This window comes from Ambystoma mexicanum, chromosome 1p, assembly GCF_040938575.1.
Source record: "Ambystoma mexicanum isolate Mex_15411 chromosome 1p, UKY_AmexF1_1, whole genome shotgun sequence".
Lineage (NCBI taxonomy): Eukaryota > Metazoa > Chordata > Amphibia > Caudata > Ambystomatidae > Ambystoma > Ambystoma mexicanum.
Genome location: NC_090921.1, coordinates 702,335,527 through 702,361,703, shown reverse-complemented (window position 1 = coordinate 702,361,703; position 26,177 = coordinate 702,335,527). Strand labels below are relative to the sequence as shown.

Sequence of the window (26,177 nt, the reverse complement as noted above, 5' to 3'; positions counted from 1 at the left end):
CGGTGGAGAAGTGAGGGAGGATCACCTGGGTGGCAGGTCCTTGGGGATTGTAGGTGTTATGACCTCAGGAGGGACGCAGTATTCTGCATCCCCCTTTTAGGGAGAACCCTATATCCCAGAGACTTTCATGGGGTATTGCTATCCCTATCCCACTGAGCTGGAAAATGCCCAAAGATGTTACCACTCCAGAAACACCAGAAAGAGAGGGAAGAAGAGCGGGATTAAGGATAAAATAGGTGAGACATGGTATCCCCCCTTTTCCTGTTAAAAAGTAGCCTACCCCTCCCCCAGCCTTTGTAGGCTACTGTAAATCAGCTCCCCTCATTTTCCCACATTTCATCTCAGACAGCAGTGGGACGAGGAAGAAAAGACCAAGTGAACACCAAACACCCATTTCACCACTGGGACGAGGAAGATGCATGCAGAGTCCTATCAGGGTCAGGCATGTCCCTCTAATTATGATCAGGCAAGCCCAATTGAGACTGAACACCTGCAACTGGTCAAGTGGTAACAGGTGTATAAATGGGAGAGTCCGAAAGCAGTATAAAGAGCAACAGGGAGACCTGTGTGGGGAAGACCAGCAGAGGACCCGGACCGAGAAGAGGCAGTCGTGGTGGGACCTGAGGAGCAGATCCAGGACGTTGGCCGACATCCCAGGTGTGGGAGCCTCCATATTGGGGAACCAAGAAGCTGGAGATGTGACCGAGGAGAAAGGATGTCGTCCGCCTCCGCCAGAGGCAGTGGAGTTGCTGGCATGTGCTTGACCGCACCAGCGTGCGATTGGGGCTCACAGAAGCAGAGACAAAGCAACAGGATCAGCAGAAGAGAAAAGCCAGGACCGCTGAGTGAAGGGGCGAGCCACTCCAAAAGCATGGAAGCCAACGAAATACTAAACTATATGAAAACTTGAATTTGAATCAAATCATGCATATTGAATCCCAAACTTTAAGAAAACTTGAAATCAAGCCAAACTATGCACATTGAAATACCGAACTGAGTAAAAATTAAGCATATTGCACCCTGAATTCAATAAAACTTTATGGCCCAAGCAAATAGTGAATAACAGCCAAAGGGAAAGTGCCCATATGAAAGCAGCCCAAGGAAAGGAGTGCAAGTGCTAATCAGGAGAAGCCAGAAGGATGTAAAACTAACAAACGCCAAAAGGCCAATAAAGAGAGACGAAGGGAATTTGATACAGTACACATGGGTCAGTCCAGAAGAACCCGTATGAACTGAAGAGTTTAGGAATCCTAGTTGCGTGACCAGTGATGGACCGTGTGGTCCGACAACTGTGCCTAGACCAGTGAGTCCTAAATTGTGAAAACCAAGAACACTGAAGCAAGCCAAGGAAAAAGTGACTGAGTTAACGTCTTGGGGAAGGGACCCTGAGACTTGAGGAATTACTAATATTGTCTTGGGAACAAAGCTTCAAGACCGGTTTCTTCTGAACTGTGTTGGTTAGAACTTGGGGAAGGGAACCCTGAGGATTGTCTGGAACTATATTGCGTTGAACTGGAGAAGGGTAATCTTGAGACTTTGGGGAACTGTTTTGAACATGGGGAAGGGGAGCTGAAGAAGAAGCTTAGAGTTGAAAGAAGCTCAAAACTTTATGTTGATCCCTATTTATTTGATTATTGACATACCCGCAGGTTATTTAGCTTTAGTTGTGAGGGCACAGGGAGGTTTTGGACACAGACAGATTTGTAAGTTGAACTCTTGGATTCAGACTTACCTTATTTTCATTCAGGTAGGAAAATCCCACCTTGGCACAGGGCAAGTTAGGCCTTCTACCATGCTGACATTTACTTTAATAAATCAGTTTGTTTTGAACTTTTAATCTGTTGTCTGTGTCTTGTTTCATGATGCGTTCACAAACATTGTCATTAGGTACAGTGCCCTGTTGCTCTTTTTCAGCTAGGTTAACGCTCAAATACAGTGAAACATGGTGTTTGCACTAAAATGATAATGTTCAACCAGGCACACATTTTATTGAGCCTCAATTTGTTAAGAATTCTTGGTATGGAAAGTTGGCTGCTCCCTTGCTTCAGTTTATTAATTTTTCTTTTAGAATCTTCAGTTCACAATATCTGGTTATAAGGATTTAGAGTCGATCAGATCTGGAATTTTGGATTTGAATTCCTGACGCGGTTTTGCTTTCCCAGTCTCACTCTCTGCTTCTTTGCATTGCATTTTATTTGCACAATGAAACACTATCATATTCCATTATTCAACCACTCGGCCCTTACGCACAGACATCTTGTCAATACGGCCCTTTTAATACTTCCCTGCATAACACAGACAGGGTATTTATGGCAGCACCCCCATAAATCATGAAGCTCACTGGTGACGGCCTGGCCAGCAGTAGCTTGCAAATCCACTCTTTACTTGAGCCACACAGTTCCTTGAAAGAAGCAATTGCAATGAGTTCTGCTCCGTTTAATTTGTTTTAACCTCCTTTGTTAATGATTCTATCAAGATACTACTTTGACTAATGTAAAAGGGAATTTTTAGTTTTGTTCACTTTGTTCAACTGCCCTCATTTTGTAGGTTACAGTGTTATTAAAGTATCTTGAATCATGAACAGGCTTTTCACTTTGGTTTAGGACACAGGTAGTATTATGTAAAATAAAAATGGTCTTAAACAAGGGCTGCATTTCTGGTTCATTTTCCTCAGTCTTAATATGCTTGAATCAAGCAGCCCAGTTGCAGAAGCATGGGCATTTCAAACTTTGTTTTTCTTTTCATCACAGAAAAAACATCAATTGCATTCAATGGCTTGGAGTTCTTGAACTCTTGATTTTTTTGTAGGAGAGCCTCCCAGCAAGCAGTTGTTTGGCTTTGTGTGTTCTATATGAAGATGTGCTTTTTGTAGTCTCAAGATTGTGTGTGTTCGCGTAAATGAAAGGGCACTATACATAGTTGGTTTTCTTAGAGCAAAAAAAAAAAATGGGGCATGTGGGCAACTTTTCTGACCACCCATCGCAAGCAGGTATAATGGATACAGGTAGAAGCAGTGCTGCATATATTTTAAGTGGCACAGATTGTACCGGTACGGCTCAACAGGAATGTGATATGTTGAGGCAAAGTAGCCTCATTTATCAACAGAGTTGCTCTACCATACGCAGGTCATGGCCAAATATTCACATCAGGGCTGATTGCATCATGCCCACATTTCTCAGCAGGACTGCTATGTTTTGGGACAGTACCTGAATTTCTTACCAGAGCTGCTGTTAAGAAAGCATGAACATGTGTTTGCATTTTCTGCAAACGAAAGTACTGAGCAAGAATAGGGTCAGAGCTCTCCCCCCCCCCAACCTCCAACAGTGTGAGAAGATGACACTGCTGTCATACTTCAATCCCATCATCTCGGTCTTCTGCTTTTCAGAAATTCTGCTTCTCCCATGTCCGATTACTGAATCCCACTGCCAAAAATCTAGCACATTTCAAAGCCTCATTATGAATCTCCTGACTAATGAAGGATAGTCCAAACAGGCTTAGAGCTTTTGACAAGCCACTTATGTCAGGCAAGCCTCACATGGAACTGCCAGTGCCATGACCCTATGTGCCTTTCAGTGTCAACAGCCTGTTGGGAAAGGCAGATCAGTGGGTCAATAACCCTGCTGCAGAGATTATTGTGTTATCTGCTAGTTGATAGGTGAGTTAATGAGTATGCATCAGAGATGAGCATTGAAGATGCAGGTAACATTCAATTGTTAGAGATGACTCAACTTTCGAATTATCAAAAGGAATACTAAATGCTCAGCGATTCAGAACACACACATTACATCCGAGATGCTCTACTTGCAATGATCTGAACACACACACACCTCATCAGGGCTGCAATACCTGTGATGGCTCGGAACACAACTCTACGGGGCTGCTATACTTGTAATAGCTCATAAGTAGAACACGCACATCCTATGAGGGCCACTGTACTTGTAAGGGCTCAGAGGAAGCATGTCCCATGAGAACTGCAGCACTTGTAAAGGCTTAGAACACACAGGTCACATGGGATTTTATACTTGTAATGGCATACAGTGTTGGTAAAGCATCTCCATTCAAGCAAGTGCTGCAAGTAGTCAAACAAACCTCTCTATATTTCTCATCCTAATGGCCAAAAGGTCTGCACACATCTAAAAAGGAGCACCCAATAGTAAAGCTGCACCAGATGTTTAAATGGAAAGGGCATTTTCGCCTTTATGGATATTTATTGGTGCAACCTTAAAAGAATAACAGGAGAGGAAGAGCAACTCTGAACCTAAGCAATACAGGAGGTTTGGGGCAAAGGGACAGTGAACATACTAGACAATTCAAAACAGGAATTTGCAACAAGAAGCGAGCAATGAGCTACAAGATAGGACTACAAAGAAAGTAAGAAGGGAAACAGTTAATAAAAGGACAAACGCAATAGGAGTGAGGGATAGAAGGAGAGCAAAGAACAAGTTACTTACCCCTGGTAACGTTCTTTCGACTGGATGTTCCTCCCGCTTATTCCTCATCTTTGATATCTCCATTTCCAGCGTTAGCTCCTTCGGCACATTTTTGTTTCTCTTGTCAAGAGGGTGGCGTACATCGAGGCAGTTGCCTCGATGTCCCTTGCGGGGGTCCATCTCGGATGACATCGTTTAACCAGGTTACTCACTGTAGTGACCACCTTACTCCTAGTCCACAGTCCCCTTTCCTCCATACTTATGGGACATCGCTCCGTCCTGTGGGACGAGACCGGAGCACTTTGTAAAAAGCATCCAAAAAGTTTGCAAAAAATATGTCCTTCCTCGCTTTCTTGCGCGGGGCCCGGCATGAGGCCGCAACCCCGCCCACCTTGGCTCCACCCCACGCATCGGCCATCAGTCCTTTTCTATCGCCAGGTCTAAGACCTATTAGCAATAACAGAGGAACCTTATTAGAGGGGACGGTGGGCGGGCGTATGGAGGAAAGGGGACTAGGAGTAAGGTGGTCACCACGGTGAGTAACTTGGTTATACTCCTACGTCCCGTCCTCTTTCCTACATACTTATGTGAGATCCCAAGTACTCATTACAGGAACTATGGGTGGGTGGAAATACCCCTTACTGAAAAAGGTTCTTCGGCACAGCCTGACCAAACTGAGCATCAACTCTTGAGCTCATGTCTAGACAATAATGCTTACAAAAAGCAGATGAGGAGGCACAAGTAGCCGCCCTAGCGATTTTCTCCCAGGGGACATATTTCTGAAAGGCAACCGCGGCTGCCTTACACTGCACGAGGTGTGCATGAACTCCTTTAGGAGGCTTCAGCCCTTGGTCGGTGAAAGAATCCGTAATGCAGGCAGCGATCCACCGAAAAATAGTCGCCTTAGATGCCTGCTTATTTTCTGGGTTACCAAACGTCACAAACAGTTGAGAAGAATTCCTAAACTCAGATGTTCTGTCCAGATTGAACTTAAGAGCCCTTCTGACATCGAGACAATGCAGAACCCTTTCTGCTTCTGAGGCAGGGTTCGGAAAAAAGACCGGCAGGGAGATCGACTGATGCAGATGGACCTCTGCTACCACCTTCGGCAGGGAAGCAGGATTTGTCCGTAGGACCACCTAATCCTTGTGAAATACCAAGAAGGGATGTTGCACTGACAAGGCCTGGAGCTCACTCACCACGCCTTGCTGACTAACAGCGACCAAAAAAGACACTTTCCAGGATAGGTACTTGAGGTCCACCGTGGCCATTGGTTCGAAAGGTTTATGGCACAATGCCGTCAGGACCACATTTAGATCCCACGTCTGGTGTGGACTACGAATTGAAGGATAGAGGTGCGTCAAGCCTGCAAAATGCCTCTTAACCACTGGGTTACACAGAGAGTAAGAGCATTGGTCCGTAGAAAGGTAAGTGGAAACCGCTGAATGGTAAGTTCTGCATGACAGAACGTGGACACCCGACTCCGCTAAGAAGGATACAAAGGACAGTACTGTGTCAATTGTAGCCCCCCTTGGGTCCAACTGCTTGCTTAAACACCAATGATAGAAGCTGAGCCATTTGCTTCTGTACTGGGACCTAGTCGAGGGTTTCCTGGCTGCCTGGATAATACGCATGTTATCCGCAGACAAGTTAAGTTGTTCTAAAGACTTGAACTCAGGCGCCATGCCGCCAAGCTGAGCGATTGTGGGTAAGGGTACCACAGCTGCTGTTCCCCCTGGTGAAGAAGATCGGGGGTCACCGGAAGTCTGATCGGTGGGTACACCGACAGGTGTTGACGTTCTGAGAACCAAAACCTGGCCGGCCACCACGGTGCTATGAGTAGGAGAGAACAGTTCACTGAGTTCTTCAATTTGCAAACTGCTCGGTGAACTAGAGGCAGAGGCGGGAAAGCGTTAGCTCTCATGTTGTGCCATGGAATCTCGAGAGCATCCCCCAGAGAGGAGGCTCCCAGCTCCCCCATCTGGAGGCATACTGAGGAATCTTCTTGTTTACCGCCGTAGCAAAGAGGTCCACCTCCGGTGTGCCGCAACGCAGGAAAATCATGGAGAGAACCTCCGCCTTCAATTCCCACTCGTAGCGGACCATTGTCCGCCTGCTGAGGGCATCCGCTGTGACATTCAGCTGGCCCGGGATGTGCACTGCAAGCAGCTAAACACCATGAAGAACAGCCCATTCCCAGATCTGGATGGACAGGTCCACGAGAGGGGGAGACTTGGTTCCCCCTTGTTTGTTGATGTAATACATCGACACCACATTGTCCTTGCGTATACGGACCAACTTGTTGGCAATGATCGGTCTGAACGCCCTGAGCGCTAGGAAGATCGCCAGAAGCTCCAGATTTATGTGGAGGAGCTTGTCCGAGGCGACCAAAGATCCGAGACCTGAAGAAGATCCAACGTCGCACCCCACCCCAGAAGGGAGGAGTCAGTCGTGACCGTCACCGTAGGGGCTGGGTCCTGAAACCCCGCACCCACCGACAGGTTGCTGAGAGACGACCACCACTCCAGGTCCACTCTCATGGAAGCCGGAATCATTATCAACTTGGAGTCCGGATCCACAGCCTGACGCCAAGAACTTCGAAGAGCCATCTGAGTTTGCCGCATCTTGAGACGAGCAAGAGGAAGAGCCAACACGCACGAGGCCATGAGGCCCAGAAGCCTCTGGAACCACCAGGCGTAAACATCTGACACGTGGCCAGCAGATCTGCCATTCTGTCCCTGGTCAGGTACACTGCAGTCGATCGTGTTCCAGCAAAAACCCAGGAAAATAAGGTCCTGCGAGACCTTCGTAGAAGATTTCCGCAAGTTCACCGACAGCCCAAGACGGAACAGGAGCTGTAGAAGATACTGAATATTGCTTGTGGTTCTCAACGGGCAAGGACTGCGTAAGAGCCAGTCGTCCAAATACGGATACACATGGATACCCTGCAGACGAAGATAAGCCGCAATCACCAACATCATCTTCATGAAGACACGCGGTGCCGAACTGAGGCCAAAAGGAAGCACCCGAAACTGGAAGTGCTCCTCTCCCAAAGAGAAGCAGAGGTATCTCCTGTGTGGATTCCAAATCAGGATATGCATGTACGCATCCTGAAGATCCACCACGCTGAGCCAATCGCCCATCCGGGCGTGATCATCTTGAATTTCTCTTGGGGTAGGAAAAGATTGAACTGGGAAAGGTCTAGGATGGTGCGCAGGCCAGCCTGGTTGGGTTTGGGCACCGTAAACAGTCGGGACTAGAAGCCCTCCCCTCGCTCCCCAAGGGGAACGGGTTCCACAGCTCTGAGGTGCTGAAGTTTCTGAACCTCGGCCTTGAGGGAGGGCGAGCGCGACAGCTGAAAAGGAGGGTTGAGGGGTGGGGTAGCGGGTAAAGGTAAGCGGAAGCCCGCTCGAGCGACTGACAAGACTCATCTGTCTTCCCAATGAGACGCAATGCGTCCTCCCACCGGGGTCTCGTGCGAGCGCGGAAAACCCTCATTTGGCAGGATTATCGGTGGCGGTGCCACCTGAACCTGATGAGGCTGAGGAGAGGGAGAAAAACCTTGTACGCTGTTGTCTACGGCGGTTATTCGCCGCAGGAGTATCCACTCTGTGAGATTTGCGGTCGAGGAAGCCCCTAAAACCAGAGGAAGGTCGACCTTGCGACAACGCCTTTGAGACTTGAAGGGAGCTTTAACCAGAACAGACAATGATTTAGCCCTCTGAGTGCTATCTTTGGTTTTGGTGAGCTCTACAGAGTGAAAAAGCTCCTTACCATCGAATGGAAGGTCCAGTACCTTGTCTTGCACTTCCTTCAAAAACCTAGTGGCATGCAGCCACGCTTGCCGCGAGGTATCAACCCCAAGCATCAGGCCCCGAGCCGAGGTGTCTACGTGATGAGCCACAGCCTCCAGGAGATCCTGGGCCAAGACCCTGGCATCGGAAAGGCCCCCTCTGAAATCTTCCAACGTCTCGACCGGAATGTGCTCCTCAAACTCTGACAGACCTCTCCACATCCGCATGTTAGATCCCGCCAAAATCAATTCTGCATTGGCCTGCCTAAGCTGTAAGGCCGAATTGGCAAAGATTTTCCTCCCTAGGGAGTCCAGGAGCTTGTCCTACTTTCCCAAGACCTGAGTAGCTGTCGCGGAGGAGGATGCTGCAGGCCTGGATTGCAATGTAGCTGCAGCCACCACTGTGGAGGAGGGAGGCAGACAAGACGACAAGGCCACTTCTTCCGAAGAATGCAGCCTGTACCTCGTGTCAAACTTTTTATTGACAAAAAGTCCCGTGTGGTTTTACCCAAACTCTTCGGACCTCGGCCAGAACGTCCTTCTGCAAGAACAGGCTGGAACGCTCCAAAGGAGACAAGGTGAACGCCCCAGAAAGCACGCCCTCCTGCAGAGCAGATGCCTCGGGCACCGAAACATCTAAGAAACTCATGTCCAGCACCCGGTCATGGAAAGCTCTGATAGAGCGGGGAAGGTCCTCGTTGTCCTGATCGCCTCGAGGGTCATCTGACAGGTCAGGATCCTGCTGAGCCGTGTCAGGCACTGCCTTGTCCACTGGGGACAATGGTGGCACAGGCGGAAGCGCAGGGGGAGGTACCACGAGCAAGGGAGGCGCCGGCGGAACGGGTGGAGCCGGAGGCGCGGGTTGACATATCTCCTTGAAAAGCCCTTTGAAATATTCCCTCATGGGGTCGGTGCGCATAAGCGCTTGAAATTTACCGAAAAAAGCATCCTCGGGAGAATGTTTCGGAACCTGAGGAGGCCACTCATGAGGTGGACAAATCCAGGGACGTAACGGAGAAGGGTGCCACACCGGTCCCTCCACCGACGAATCCACATAAATCAAGGGAGCCACCCCCACGGGCAACAAAACATTGTGCAGAAGGGGCATCCGGGCATTCCAATCATAAACCGGCCGGTAAGGATGTGCACAAGGGACCTTAGGTTCACCCAAAGGACCGAACCCTACACCAGGGGCCTATGGCGTAGTTGTAGGGGTAGTACCTAAAATGGCTTCCGTGGTCGTGGCGGGAACGGCCGCCATTTTGTCCTCATCTGAGGGGAACTGCGGCACGTGAGGAAGTGAGGCAGGGGTCCCAGTCGATGGGTCAGGGGTCTTAATTTTAGCCTTAACGTAAGGAACCTCGGCAGAGCCGGTACTAGGAGGCCTGGAATGTTTCTGCGACATACCAACCGCCAACTGAGCCTTCGAAGGAAAGGCCTCGACACTGCCGGTAAAAGAAGAAACTTTCTTCTTTGCCCCCTCAACAGATCTGGTGTCGCCACAAGAGCGGGAACGGTGCGCTTTCACCGACGGGGCCTTGTCCGGCCGCTCAAAACTGTGGTATCCTTCGCCTCTGTACGAGGGACCTCGGACCAAGGCCCGGTAGAAGCCTTATCGGCACGGGCCTCAGACATCTGTTCGGTAGCCTCTAGCCCAGCCAAGACCTCGGGCGCACCCCGGTTTTGTCTTTGAGGGAAGCCGAAAGAGCGGCCTCAGAGCAAGCTCCGGTACCCCACAACTCAGTAGAACTGGGTCTACAGACAGCCCCCACAGAAGGGGCCTTGGAGCGTACTCCGGTGGACACAGGCCCCTTATGGAGACCCTCAGAGAAAACTCTGGTAGAATTATTAGGCCCGTCAGGCACCTCAGGGCGAACCCCGGTAACAGAGCGATCAACGCCCCTCCCAGCTCGAGAGGAACCCGGAAAGGTATCCCCCTGCCAGGGTGCTCTGAAAAGTAAAGAACTTACCGGGCGTTTTTTCTTCTCGTCGATGAACGCCTGAAAATGCGAAGGAGGAGTCCGTTGAACACCACCTCCCACCGCTCCAACCGACGTTGAAGTGCCCGGACCGAAAGGGAGTCACAGTAAAAACAGGAGTCCCGACAGTGTTCCGGACCCAAACACTCTAAACAAAGAGGATGGGGATCCGCCCTGGCGAAGCGACGGTGACACGATGAACAGTCTGGAAAATCTAGTTTAAAAGACAGACAGACTAGTAAACAAACGCTAGCGAGAGCCAGAGAGGGAAAAGGGAAGAAAGTCTTTCGAGGATGCAAGTGCGTCCGGCCCCGATTGTGCAGAGAAAAGGACTGATGGGCGTTTCGTGGGGCGGAGCCAAGGTGGGCGGGATTATGGCCGCGTCCCGGGCCCCGCGCAGGAAAGAGAAGAGGGACACATTTTTGAAAAAATGTGGATGCTTTTTACAAAGTGCTCCGGTCCCATCCCACAGGACAGAGAGATGTCCCATAAGTATGGAGGAAAGGGGACGGGACGTAGGAGTATATATTTTTAGACTGTACAATATTTTGTCTTGTGTGCATAGGTTTCTTTTGTACTGTTGCGGAAGCACACGAACTGCGCAAATTAGTCCACACGCTCAGCGTGGGTGCGGTCACATGATGACGTCCTGAACACATCCACGACAGAAATGGGTGTCTGCTGGACAGGAAATGCAGACTAACAAACTTGCGCAAGTGTCCTAAGGACAGTGTTCGGGTTCTCAAACTAATTCAAAGTGCGACACAAGTGAGACGGACAGTTAGGGTCGGGCACGATGTTCGCTGTACTTATGGTTGTACTGCGCATGTGCATACATGATATGCTCACTGTATGGACAGGTCCAGTGTCCTTGGGACAACTCCACTTTGTTTGACTATGACCTTGCCGGCCACCGCGCCGGTTCTATGGACGGCACCATCATGGCTGTTGACAATACGGACAGGTACACTGTCCTTAACACACTCCCATTTTGCTCATTTACTGCCATCCCGGACACCTGGTGTGTTCTATGAACATGTTTGATCTCGTTTGTAAGCGGTACGTGGCCACTTTCTGTTAAAGTACGCACAACTTGCACAGATGCTGCATCAAACATCAACTCCATCTTACTTGACATTAGTAAGGGTAGGTGTACTGCCTTTACAACATCGTCTTTTTTTTTTTTAAATGTATTCCTCAAACTCTTCAACTACAACTACTATACAAAAACATTCCAAACACACAAACTTCATTCCAAAGAAAAACCGGGGGGAAGCAGATACTGACACAAATATAGTGGAATTAGGATTCAACATGGCCTGGTTATGAGGGGAAGATTTGTGAGGGGAAGAAGGGATGGATGTATTGTCGAAACGTCCATTTTCTTCCTGAAGGTTTGGGGATGGTTCACTAGGGAATGGAGAAGGGGGCAGGTACGATGTCCTGGGTGTTAGTCTTAGCAGTGCACGGTGGTGGCGCGAGTTATGGTTGCTTAGCTTAGCTTACCATAACTGGCGAATTTCAAGGGTTTTTCGGTTTTACTTGGAACCATAACGTCCCTTTGACAAAGTTTTTTCACTGAATTTCATAGGTTTTTAGTAGCGCAACTTAACCATAACGTCCCTTTAACAAAGTGTTTTCATTGAATATATATATATATATATATATATATATATATATATATATATATATATATATATATATATATATATGATACATTACTCACCGTAATCGTATTTCTGATGCTTGTATCCGCTTAGATTCACATGCTGTGCATAGGCCGACATCTAGTGGAAGCTGCGGAGTATTACAGTTTGTTTTTCGAAACTCAAAAATGGGCGTCGACACAGGCGTGCCAGTAATACTATCCCTAGTGTGACGTCCACTGTACCCAAGATCCCTCACGCGTCTGGGATCCTCAGATTGTATTTTTTCTGACATGAGGAAGCATGAGGAGTAGCGTGAGTACAGATAATCCAAGCAGATAGACAGAAAGGTAAGACTACAAGCAATCATGCGCCTTCTCTCGGAGTGGGTCGCATGTGAATCTAAGCAGATACAAGCATCAGAAATACGATTACGGTGAGTAATGTATCCCTTCTGAGGCTTGTGGAATCTGCTTAGATCACATGCTGTGCATAGATTAGCGAGCAGTACCCGAAGAAGGAGGTGGGATGTGAGAAGGGTCATGAGCAAACAGGTGTCTTAGAACCGCTTGTCCCACTTGTGTATCTGTCTTGGAATGTGTGTCAATGCAGTAATGCTGAGTAAAAGTGTGAATAGAGCTCCAAGTAGCTGCTTTGCAAATGGTGTCGAGGGGAACATTTGCAATGAAAGCCAGAGTGGCACCAATGCCTCTAGTAGAATGGGCCCTTGGCGTAAAAGGCAGAGTTTTTTCAGAAAGAGAGTAACACAGCTGTATACAGTTGATAATCCACTTCGAGATCGCGCCTTTAGAGACGCGATCCCCCTCTCTGCCTGTAGCTACGGAGACAAACAGTTGATCTGTTTTTCTTAGCGGTCTGGTTTTATTTACATAGTAGAGGACCGCCCTACGCACATCAAGGGTGTGTAGTTTCACCTCAGCCGAGCTTTGCGGGTTCTGGAAGAAAGCCGGAAGCTCGATGGACTGGTTTACATGGAATTTAGATATAAATTTAGGTGAGAACCTAGGGTGTGTGCGTAAAACCAGTTTGTCTTTGTGGATAATAAAGAAAGGATCCTGCACTGACAGAGCCTGAATTTCACTGACCCTTCTTATGGAGGTAATGGCTACTAAGAAGGCCGTTTTATAAGTCAGGTGTTTGAGACTACTTTTATGCATGGGTTCGAAAGGGGGGCCCATGTGCTTAGCTAGCACCACATTGAGGTCCCATCCTGGCGGTGGGTTCGAAATAGGAGGGTGAAGTCTCTTTACTCCTTCCATGAAGGCTTTAACTACTGGTACTTTCCACCACAATACTTTGTTATGGGATGTGGTGTAAGCCGAGAGGGCTGCCAGGTGTACTTTCAGAGAGTTAAAAACCAAACCTGCGTCCAGCAGGTGGAGCATGTATGTTACCACGTTGGAAGGAGTGCAATCAACTGGGTTGATTTGTTTATTCTGGCACCAAATAACGAATCTCTTCCACTTGTCAAAGTAACAGTGCCTTGTGTTTGGTTTCCTGGATTCTTTTAGGATGTCCATACACCTCTGTGGTAAATTGAGGTGCCCAAACTCTATAACCTCAGGAGCCATGCTGCCAGGTTCATTGAGTTGGGTTCCTGGTGCACTGTTTGACCTTGTTGCTGGGACAGTAGGTTGTACCAGGCTGGGAGTTTGATGGGCTCGCACAGCGCCATCCTGCGTAGGTGTGGAAACCATGGTTGTCTCGCCCACATGGGAGCAACTAGGATGAGCGTCATCGATTCCTTGTTCATCTTGTACACCACCTTCCTGATGAGGAGTTGGTGGAAAAGCGTACGCAAACATCCCTGACCTGTTCATCCACAGGGCGTTCCCTTGGGAGTCTGGCTGGGGGAACCTGGATGCAAATCCTGGGCATTGTTTGTTTTCGCTTGTGGCGAATAGGTCTATAGTGGGGACACCCCACTGAGAGAAGAGATCTTCTACGACCTCTCTGTGAAGAACCCATTCGTGTTCCTCTGGGAGGGAGTCTCTGCTCAGAGCATCCGCTAGGGAATTGAGCTCCCCTGGAACATGTTGTGATGACAGGAAGATGTTCTGTCTGAGTGCCCATATCCAGATTTTCTGGGCAAGCTTGGACAGATTTGGCGAACGAGTCCCTCGTTGCTTGTTCAGGTAGAACATGGCTGTTGTGCTGTCCGTCCGGATTTGCACTGACAGGTTTAGTAGGTGGGGCTCGAACGCTTGAAGCGTTCTGAATACTGCCAGAAGCTCTAGCAGGTTGATGTGGTTCTTGGCCACTGAGGGAGACCAGAGACCATGAGCTGTGTGGTGGAGATGGTGAGCTCCCCACCCCGTCAGACATGCATCGGTAGTGACTACTGCCTGTACTTCGGGATCGTAAAAGGGTTTCCCCTGTGCGAGATTCTCTTGTCCACCAGTGAAGGCTTTGTACTAGTGTTGGCGAAACGACCACTAGATCGTCCCACTGACCACTTGCCTGAGACCACTGTTTTGCCAACCATTCCTGCATGGGACGCATGCGCAGGCGCGCGTGGGGGACCAGGTAAATACATGGCGCCATCATGCCCAGTAAACACATTGCTTTGCGTACCGTTATTTGGCGACCGGACTGATAATGCGGAATTTGCAGTAGTATATTCCGAATTCTTTCCTCTGAAGGAAAGGTCAACCCCTCTTGAGTATCTAGGATTGCTCCTAGGAACTGTTTGGAGGTGCTTGGCACCAGGCTTGACTTTTTCTCATTGATTGAGAAGCCTAACTCGTGGAGGAGGTCGATAGTCCTTTGAATGTTTGTTCTGCAAATTACTGGGGTTTCCCCCGTTATGAGCCAGTCGTCCAGATAAGGGTACACCGGGATTGCCTCCCTGCGTAGGTGTGCAGCCGCCACCGCCAGTACCTTGGTGAATACCCTTGGTGCTGAAGCTATCCCGAAGGGCAGTACCTTGAATTGGTAGTGTCGACTGTCCACCTTGAAGCGCAAGTACCTTCTGTGCGCTGGGAACATGGAAATATGAAAATAAGCATCTTTCATATCCAAGGTTGCCATGTAATCCCCCTTTTTTAGGAGGGGGATTACCTCTTGTAGCGTAGTCATACGAAACTTTGGGGGCTTGACATACGTGTTGGCAGGCCGTAAGTCCAATACTGGGCGTATTGTCAAATCTTTCTTTGGCACAAGGAAGTAAGTTGAATAAATACCCTTGTTTACCTGGTGTCCCGGGACGAGTTCTATCACGTCCTTTTCTAGCGGAATGGCGATCTCCTCGAGGAAAATCTTCTGATGTTCTAAGGAGTGTACTCTTTGTCGTGGAGGATGGTTCCGGGGACGCTGCAGTAGTTCTATACAGTACCCTGTGGATACTGTTGACAGCACCCATCTGTCTGATGTGATCCCTTCCCAAGCCTGGGTGAAGTTGGAAATGCGTCCCCCTACTGGGGTTGCGTGAGAAGGGACCCTGAACTGAGTGTCACTGCTTTGGTGGAGGCGTGCCGCCTCCCTTGCTGGGGCTGCCTCTGCCTTTACCACGACCTCTCCTATTACCCCTGCCGTAACCCTGGGTAGACTGTTGGCTGTTCCACTGTGTACCCAGCCCCTGGGAATAGTTAGATCCTGTCTGGGAATTTTGGCTGCGTGGGCGACGAAAATTACTATTCCCTCTCTGGTTAGGGGGTTTATTGGTTAACTGGCCAAGGGACTTGAGTGTCTCGTATTCGTCCTTGGCATTCTTCAGTGCGTCTTCGACCGCCTTACCAAATAGATCGGCTTCCACCAGTTTGTCCAACAATGATGCCTGGGTTTCTGCCTTAAAACCAGACTGCCGTAACCACGCATGTCTCTTGATAACAGTGCCTTCTGCTATCAATCTGCCTGCGTTGTCCGCGGCGTCAAAGGTTGCTTTCAAAATACAACCAGACACGGCTCTACCCTCTGCGGAAATCCGAGCTAACTGGCCCTTTAAAGGTTCAGGAGCAGAGGCTATGAGTGCCGCGACTTCTTCCCACTGATGGCAGTTGCAGCTGGCCAACAGGGTGGTGGAGTTTGCAATCCTTGCTTGATAGGCGGACGTTGAGGCTACTTTCCTGCCGAAACCATATAGTTTTTTGCTCTCCTTGTGGGGAGGAGCTTCGGACGATGACAAGGGTGTTCCAGCCCTCTTACGAGTGTTAGTGACAACTAGGGAGTCTGGCTTCAGATGTCCTCTTATATAGAGGGTCACACTGGGCTGCCCTGAAAAGTTTTTCAACCCTGGGATTGACTGCTCTGGTGAGGTTCGGGTTCACCAAGGACGGGTCTATTCTTCGCTGAATGGACTTAAGGATAGGGATGGTCTGGGCAACAGGCCTCCTTTCTCCCACTAACTCCTCTGCGAAGTCCCTCTCCTCCTGGACACCGTGGGTGTCAATATGGAAATGTTCTGCTGCACGTGCGAGAACCTCGTTTAGGAGGGGTTGTTATCGACAGGGGAGTCGGTAACCGGGGCTTCGTTTTCTACCGGGGAATCTACTCTGTAGGTTTCAGGGTCTTCCTCGTCCTCTACTTGGTCCTCATCATCCCCATAGTAGCCCGTCCCGGTTTGCTCTTCTACCATGCCAAATTCTTGGTCCTCACCAAAGGAAGCCTCTCCTTGATACAGTGAGTATGGTCTTGAGTATGGTTGTACCTCGAAGGGGTCTGTAGACCTCATCGGTGTTTCAAACCAGGGCTTCTTAGTCCGGGGGATAGGATCATTAGAGCCCGAGGGTGTCGCCCCTTGTGAATCATACGAAAAGAAATGGTCTGGATTTTTATCGTAAAAATCAGCCAAAGAAGACATCCTTGACATGACCCTATCTATGTCTTCACTGGACCATTTTTTGGAACTGGGAATGACTCTCTCAGCAAGTCTCGGGGATTTATCTCGAGTAGATTTGCTGGTTTTTCGACATATCAGCAGACCTGGTCTTGTCTGTCTGTTTAGGGGGAGTGGTGTGTTTCACAGGTGTGGAAGAGTGCAAATGCTGCTTCTTCTGCGGTTTTCCCCCCTCCCCGTGAGTGGAAAAATGTTTTCCCTGTCCTTTTGTGGCTCCGGAGGTTTTCGACGCCTGGCGTCGAGGATCGGGTCCCTGTCCTTCGAGCGTGGGGCCTCGCTGATTTTGTCTGCGGGCTCCGACTCCTGGAGCGCGGCCTGGGGGTGGAAGTGGTCTTCGTCCTCCGACGATCGAACTTCTGTTAGCCTAGAGAGCGAGGCACTCTTGGCAAGAGTCGATGATTGCCTGGATTCATGCGGCGATCTCGATCGAGAACGCCCAGAGGACACCGAATCGGACCGTTCTGTTTGTGCCTCTTTCCAAGAACTCGACGTCGTCGAGTCTCGGTTGGACTTCGTGTGTTTAGTGTGTGTGGTGTGTGTGGTGTGTGAAGCGCTTGTGTCGCCAGGGGTCTTCCCCATAGCCGCCCTGCCGGACGACCTTCCGAGGTCGGGGACTTGCGCTCGGCTGTCTTTCGACGCCGTTATGCCCTCGCCGTCCGAAAGTACGGCGTCGCTGCCGTCGCTGAAGGCGCCCTCCGCTGCCATGGCCGCCTGCCTGGCGTGGTGGGCCCAACGCTTCGTCGAACAGTCCTTAAGTGTCTTAGGTTTAAACCTACTACACGCTTTGCAGTTCGCTTCGGGATGGTCCCTCGGCAAGCAGAGATTGCACGTGGTGTGCCTGTCGACCCAAGGGTATTTGCGATTGCACTTGGGGCAGAATTGGAAAGGGGTACCCTCCATACGCACCTTGAGGCAGCGGGCTGTTAAGTGTAGGAAATGTATAAGGTGTACCTATATACAAAGAGTGTAGAGTATGTACAACCCCCCACTCTCCCTACTTGCAGGGCCGAGGCCAGAGGCCTTCCGAGGCCCAAATCCGTCGTGCAGCAGCCGACGGTCGATTTCTTCTCCAGCTGGTGTCGAGTGTCGAAGTTCGACGTTGGGATGGGGAAGGATGTAAATAAATTCATATTTTAGCAAAAGTATGGCTAAGGCCAGGGGACTCCGCAAAATGCTTCCGACCAGTATGGCGGAAAAAAACAATCTGAGGATCCTAGACGCGTGAGGGATCATGGGTACAGTGGACGTCACACTAGGGATAGCATTACTGGCACGCCCTAGGTCGACGCCCATTTTCGAGTTTCAAAAAACTAATACTCTGCAGCTTCCACTAGATGTCGGCCTATGCACAGCATGTGAATCTAAGCAGATACACGCATCAGAAATAAGATTACGGTGAGTAATGTATCCGTACGGGTAGCTTCAAAAGCTACTGCAAACATAAATACAACATTTTTAAAGCTGCGGTTTTATTTCCAAGTTTTCCGGGCTCCTCCAGCCCGGAAAACTTAGAAAAAGAAACCGCAGCTAGTGTTTATTTTTATTTAAAAAAATAGCACTTACCGAGATGCAGCTGCAGCTGTTCTGCCTGTAGTCTCCGTCCTCCGAGTCCCAGCACCAATGAAGGAAAAGCCACCCAGTGGTAGCTTTTGTTTACTATAGCTGGCTGGCTTTTCCTTAATTAGTGCCGCAAAAGCAAGCACAGCGGCGGGCATCCATTTCACAAAATGGATGCCCCCATGTGCTTCCCTTTGAGCTTCATTTTCTCAAAATTTTACATAGGGACTAAAAAAAAAAAGTGCCAATCGATTTTTTTGATTATTGCCCATCTTTTTTTGCAATAACATTTTTGGGGCGAACCATTCCTTTAAAGTCCTCACCACATAAAACCCCATTTCTTCCACTGCATTAACTTTCCCAAGGTTTCTGTACAGAACCGTATGTGCCGCATTCAGGGAATATACTGCACAGAATGTCAAATTCTGGTTTCCCAGCACACACTTCACCATCACCCACCGTCCTTCGGGGACACTCACCTCCAATCATATGGTCTTTCTTGTATAGTATACCACTCCACTTTTTACGAGGCCCCTCAAGCCCAGACCGACTTTCCCAGCCACCCCCCCCATGATATAAATCTCCTCCCCCTGCTTGCATTTTGTTTCCTGCACAAAAATCACATAGTCCTTCCTGCTGGAACAGCTGTGCCAGCATTATCCTTCTCATTGGTGAATTCAGGCCTTTCACATTCAGAGGGCCAAAACGCACCACCTCACCCATTGTCTAAACATCCTGCACAACACTAGCAAGTGAAACAGATGCATCCTTGAATAAACCGAAATAATCAAACATGCAACTTGTCAAACAGACCCCCATCTCCTTATTGCCCAGATTTCCCATCACCCCACCCTTCCCCACATGTCCTCCCCCCTCCACGTTGAGACGCCCTGACCTATATCCAGATCCCCACAGGTAAAACTCATTACCCCCATCCTCCAGCACAAGGCAATTTCTGAACAAAGTATACGTCTCTCCCTCCCTTACAATATTCTGCGGCAACAGCAGTCTGACTGCAATGTCTTGTGGACTCACTTACCCCATAGATATCCCTGTGTGTCTTTGGCAAAGGGGTATTAAGCCTCCTAAATGTCGTGCCACCACTTTCCTTGCCTCTCCCACCTGGCCCCGTAGGCCCTTGGGGTCTGCGGAAGCCGGTCACTCACCCATTGATTGAGGTCTTCCCTAGCTCACCATAAGTAAGGTGGGCCAATGCTGCCTCAGCCTCCACCCTCGAAGTGATGCAGAATTCCTCATTTTCCAAGATAAGGGAAGGCAAGTCCTGGTAAATGTTTACCCTGGATCCTACGAAGTCCAGATCCATCTGTATCCGTGCTTTGTCCAATATATCCCATTGTCCCTCGCATTTTATTTTATTGGTGCACTATATCAAAAGCATTAATAAAAATTGCAATCTACAATAATCACATCATAAAACAGTGAAAACAGTATCAAACAAGAAAAAAACTGAAGACCCGATCTCTCTTCTCATCCTCTGCAGAAAATCTGTAAAATCGCCTTCACTTTCTGTTCCAAGCTTTTAGGGCCCTCGCCTTTCCCTTCACTCACTCCTAGGATGCCGATTGCTCTTTCCCTATTCTCCAATAGAATATCTTCAGAGACATACATTCTCTTACTTCCATGCTCCTTTATCCTAGCATGTAGCCTCATCTTTACAATGTTGGCCGATAGATGTTGTTCTCCAGGGTCTCAATTTTCATCTCTGCTCTTCCTTTCAGTTCTTTAATTGATATGGTGATATTGTTTCTCATACATTTATTTCCTTTAGTATCATATGGATGTCCACCTTGGTCATTGTCGCCTCATCCAATGGCTGCTTCTTCGGTGCGGTAGGCATCTACTCCATACGATCCTGCTACCAGCTTCTAGGCAGCTGGGACCCCGCCGATCGCATGGACATGCTCCGGCGGTCTGAGGGCATGGGCGCCGCCTGAGGCCAAGAGTGAGGCTGACCGCGCCGTGCGGCCCGCTCGGAAGACCTGAGAAGGGGAGAGACGCGCTGAGGGCTGCAGGGAGGCAGCAGATCATGTGAGTGTTGCCAGTGCTGTGCCCGTTAGCACGGCACTGGCGGCACATGGCTTGGCACCCCTCCTTCCCCTTGCACAACCGCTACCTACTTGCTTGCAAAAGCTCCGGCTGCACACCGGGGACATTGCTGCCCGCGGCATCATTGTTCGGCTCCAACATCCTGTGCGTGTTTGCTCTCTACCCGTCTCCATGGTCTCCCGCTACATATGACAGTTGATCAGTGTGGCGCACTATGGTGCAGCCTTCCTGTTCCTCAAAATGGGCCTGCAGTGCCCTGGCGCATTCTCCACCCGAAAAGGCAAACGGTGTGAACAACGTAAAATGCAATGCTCTGATCTGACTGAGGATCTCAAAATGCATGCCTGGAAGTGCTGATCACGTACTGCATACAACTCCCACTGCTGCTGACTATGCAATGCCTCCCTGCATAAGCGTGCCTAGAAATTTACTGCACACTACCTCTGGCCCCCACTGTGCTACTCACCTTGTACGTGTGCTTATTCCACCTGTGCACCCCTCTTACTCTGCATCCATGCCATTTTGAAAACATTTGCTTTTAGGGTGCCTGTACTTTCTGGGCACCTCTTATCTCGATATTATATTCCTTTCTGGATTGCATGTATGCCTTTGTGAATACTTCCACTCGGCCACCTGGTGAGTTAGCTTTAACTGTGCTGCGCAGCCACTCTTTGTTCCTTGACAAACCTCTGCCGTCCCTATGGCTCTCTCCATATCTTCTATTTTCTCTAACTGCTACACTATCCCCTAGCCCACACTCTCACAAAGTCCGGTAGAAGAAAGCACAAAATAAAAGACAACTTGAGTGCAAACCCTGGACTTCCTATCGCAGACAACTACGTCAGTGCTTCCTCCAGAGAGGTTTTCACTGATATCCTGTTCTCGGTCTCCTCGCCAGATCTATGGACCCCCATTTCATCTCTCTCTCTCTCTCTCTTCCACATCCTCTAACAATAACAGTGGCACAAAGTGGTAAGTCATCTTAGCCAGCTTCTCATCCTCCCGATGCTTCGGTAATGTCCATCACACAGGCACTATCCTGGTTCAGGGTCAACACCAACAACCTCCTCCTCTTTGACGGTTTCCTGCCTTCTCCCATTTACTTCCTTTTTGCTCCTGCAACTCCCACTACTACTCTCTCTCTCTCTCTCTCTCCCTCCCGACTTTTGTAACACACCCCTGTACACCACCTCAGAAAAGGCAGAGACCTTCTCCGTCTGGCGACCTAACGCCTGCTCAGCCAACAAACACTACACTCACATCTGCCTCCTTCTTGAAGAAATTGACCTCGACATTCTCACTGTTACCGAGACATGGTTCAATATTCATATGTCTTGAGCAGGACTTTCTTGAGGAGCCTCCGAAATGTAAGACTTTCCTCTCTACTTCCTACTCCCCTCCTCTTCTCTGCTAATCCCTCAGTTGCTGTGATTGATGTTCGGGGCCCATATGCATTCTCTGGGCCCATGACTTTCCATTCCCAACCGCCCCAGCTTCTGTCTACCTTCAGCACTTGCATTGGCACACCCTCTGCCCTGGAGGTTCACACTTACTCCTAACGTGGCCCCCGGCCATGTAGCACTCAACAACCCAAGCACTTAATCTGTGTCCCCACCCATGAACCCGGACTTCTCAGCACATATGCCTTCTGCCCTCTTCCTTCCTGCACTTGCACGTTCTGAATACTCACAAGGGTTCCATGTCATTTCATTGCGGGATGTTTTTTTCGTGGGCTATTTTACAGCAGATTTTTTTTTTTAAACTCATTTTTTTGGGGGGGGTTACCCCCAACCCCATATCCCATTTTTTTTTGTATACATCCTGGAACACCCACACCCAATATACATATTTCTCCAAACACCCCCCCCCCCCCTGCAAAAAAAATGAGACTAGTTTTTTCCGGCAAAAAAATTGTGGTAAAAAACCCAGCGGAAAAACATCCTGCGATGAACGGACGTTGTACTCTCACAAGGCATTGTAGGTTTGTCCTTACTCTCCTCCACTCTTATTAAATGTTGTGATTGTAATATACTTCACTCCCTTGTTCTCTCCCCTAGCCATGTGAACGCTTTGAAACTGATTTTACCTGCTGTATAAGCGCCTATCAAGCAAAAAATAAAAAAACGATTTAGCCAGCAACATCCGCTATTGGTCGACCACCCTACTGTGAACCCTGCTCTTCACAGACCAACTGGATGGGTCACTTTCCCAGGGCCATGCCCCTCCAGCAGTACCAGAGTACTACAATGGGATATGTGAGAAACCTGGCGTCTCGCTAACTAGTCCCCAGGGATCTCTTATCCAGGTGGCCAGGACACGGCCATCGCTATTGGATCCAGTTCCTGGGGGTGGACTAGTGAGGAAGGATCACCTAGAAGGGGGGGGGGGGTCCTTGGGGAGTGGGACACCGACTGGTGAGACGCGATATCCCTTCTTTCAACACCTTTTTCCGATCCTACCAGGCTAGGATATTCTAAAACACTGCCCCCACCTTTCCCACACGAAAGCTTTTGCAAAAAATGAAAGCCAACGGACTAACAGCAGAGCCTTTTACCTGATATGTCCCAATACAAGGGTCAGGCAAAGTCAGTTAATTGACAAGAATCACACACACCTGACAGCGCTTTCCCTTCCCCACAGGGATAAAAGGTGGAACACAACAGCACAAGGCGAGCAAGGCAGACTGCACGACGCGAGAGCTAACTCAGCACAGCAGTTCAAGAGGAGGCGAAAGACGGTGAATAACAAGAGGGTGACAAGGAGAGACATAATCTTGCCCTTTCCAATCAGGGACCGTGAACCCTCTGCAGATGGAAACACAAGACCGCAAACAATAGCCAGCAGGTGTTGCAGCAGATGTCTACGGTACGCAAGACACTGACAGTTTAATAGCCTGGTCTCCCTTTTCTCCCCCTTCTGTCGAACTCTCCTCACCTGGACCGCCGGAATCACTGTCGGAATCCTGCAGACGCCGTCGAAGTAGGTAATCCTTCTCCTTTTTCCGATGAGCTTGCTTGTCACGGAGGGAGGCCACCGTGACCGCTGGAGAGAACAGCTGTCCGAGGACCTCCCTTCCGGAACCAAGCCGAAAATAGGGGAAAAAAACCCCGAATGGGGAAAAAACCCTTGGACTACTCTGGTGTGTAGTACGGAAGGTGTAGTTCCAGCGGAAAGTAGACTTTCAGATGGTCGAAGGAAAATAGTATCCGTTAGTGTGACTGAGGGCAACACAGCAGCGGAACAGGGGAGTCCTGTCGTGGGAGCCTGAACACCCACCAGCCAAGGCCACAGCGGGGCGAGAACCAGAGGAGAGGAAGCAAAAGAGAAAAAACGCCAGGGAGGTAGCGGAGAGAGAAAAAGAAAGCGCAGGGAAAAAAGGGCGGCGCCTATCCACGGGGACGGGGCCGCAAGAGAAGAGAAACAGACCTCTGAGGCACGGCAGCAGCAGAGAAAACTGGAGAGGAGAGAAAGCAAGAAGAACGCTCGCAGGAGGGCACGAGTGAATGGAGCCTGAATAGAGCGAGGCAGGAGCGAAGGAACCCGGAAGAGCAAGAGCTTCCAAAGGATAGTTGCAACGCAGGGACCGCTGGGCCGGGAAAGAAAATATACTCCCAGCGGCCCCGCGCTACAAGGAGAAACCAGAAAGGGACACAAAGGAGGGACTAGTACCTCCCGTACCTGCGTCCCAAAATCCAGCACGGAAGAAACCGCCAGTCTGAACGCCTGCGGGTGACAGACACTTCTTCCCTTGATAACCAAGCCGGGGAAGGATGCTGGTCTCAGTGGTACCAACCTGGACTCCAAGGATTAAGAAAGGCAAGCATCTCATCACAGCCGGTGAGTCGAGGGGAGAATCGATTAGATTAGTGAACCCAGAAGAGGGAAGCTGACAATCGGAGACAAAGCCTGAAGTACTGTTTAAAAAAGCATTAAGACTCGGGTAAGTAAGAGGTATTGGAAGATGAGGGAAAGTGAATTGTCCCCCTTGTGAAGGGGGTCTGAGCCCGGTTGAGGGAGATCCAGGGGTGAAGCCATCCCCCAATGTGAACTGTGGAAAATAAGTTTTTGTTTGCGTTTATGTGTTGGATACATCAGGCCCCGAAGGGAAGAGACATTTTAAGGCAAAGAAACATTGCCATTGAAGAACCTGATAGATGGAATGGAACTGTCGGCTCGTACTGAGAAAGTGTGACCGTCTGCTGTGCTCGAAGGTCCCACCTTGTTCCGTACTGAAAGCGGGGGGGAAGGGAGACCCCCGGCAATCGCATGCAGACTTATTATTTGGAACAATTATTTTCTTTATTGAAACCCTATCCCACACGGCTTCTAGAATTAGTTTTAAGGAATTGGCAATATGTTTTTCTTAGTATAGGACGCCTTATTTTACATGATAGTCGACGCTTGCTCCCATCTTAGGTTTAGGTTCATCTTAGGCGTTTTTCCACTCTGCATTTATTGTTCAATAAACACCCTTGAACAGTGATCACTTGTGTCTGTCTTTACTGTTGCCACCATAGGTTCCTTACAAAAAGGGCCAATGAATTTGCGGTTCACCACTAAATTGATAAGCCTGCCAGCAATACAACCCTCCCTGCGTAGCATTCAGCCAGTTACACCCACTTATGGTTCCCCCTTCAGTAGCCAGCTAGTCTGTTTGCCACCGTTAGCCATCAACAAAAAGAGAGGTCCCCACGCTAGTATAGGTTATAGACACATGATTCACTGGATACTGATGGGATTCTCACATCTGTGGGGACAGTGCAAACCTAGAGAACGGAAGTCCTAGGAGAATTCAACCCGACTTCATCAGTGATTCTGTTCAAGGAAACAAATTTTAATATAAATAGTAATTGTATAAAAGCACATAAAAACTAACATACAAAAACGGGCTAAAGTGTCAAGTGCTTCACAGACAGTGCTTAGTGTTAAAAAAAGACTGGCTTTGTGCAAAATTTGCAATTAGTCTGCATCTCTTCTCTGGGATATTCTAATAGCATCAGGCATACAGGTCAACATGTAAACAATTTAAGATACTTGTAACATTGATTCTTCGCTGAACATTAAACCACACAATAAGTACATGCAGAGACCATCATTAAACAATGTTTCTAGTTATGATGCCTAAATCAACATATATCTAAAGTGCATCAAGGTTAGTCATTACTTGTTTAGATACTGCTCAGTTGCATCTGTGTAAACCCAACATGTTTCGTTCCTTCCATAATTCAAACTAGTAATAGGAACTTCTTCAGGGGAATAGTTGAGCCAGGGCCAAAGGGCACCCTTAGCCTAACTAGTGGTGGTATCAGATGGACACTTCAAGAGTTGATGTTGACATAACAGTGTGAGTTTGTGGATGGTTTATCCACCGTTACCCACCATTACCCAGGGCCATGCCAGTTGCCACCTACTAAGAGCCACCCTTTCAGACTGGTTGTGTCAGTGCCCACAACCCTTGCAGTACGCAGGCCTTCCCTTCCCATCTGCCAACCCTCCATGCCTTCACTTTCCCGTTCCTGCTGTGATCAACATTGCCTCCTCCCCACCTCTGGGTTGCACAGACCTCTTGTTCGGGAGCAGACCCACTCCTGTTGCTTTCCAGTACAGCTCTCCATCCGCAAGGCCACAACAGCCACTGCTCCAACTCCAAACCCTGGGCAAGCAGAACTGTGCAGCTTATTTCGGGTACTCGTAGACACTTAGGGACACTTCTTAGCTCCTCATAGCGTCACCACAACTCACACCTTCAGCTGATTATAGAGCCTGTAGACTTGGCGACAAAGCCGATGTCTTTGTCTCTGCGCCTCCTAACCAATCTCTGCACTATTCTGGATTCTCAGGGATGATGGG

The 26,177-nt window shown here is 49.1% G+C and overlaps 1 protein-coding gene across 2 annotated transcripts in view; it reads right to left on the bottom strand.

The window, feature by feature from the left end:
• Nucleotides 1-26,177, bottom strand: part of ASH1L (ASH1 like histone lysine methyltransferase) — a 2,936,548-nt gene that overhangs the window by 2,467,973 nt on the left and 442,398 nt on the right. The window lies entirely within an intron of this gene.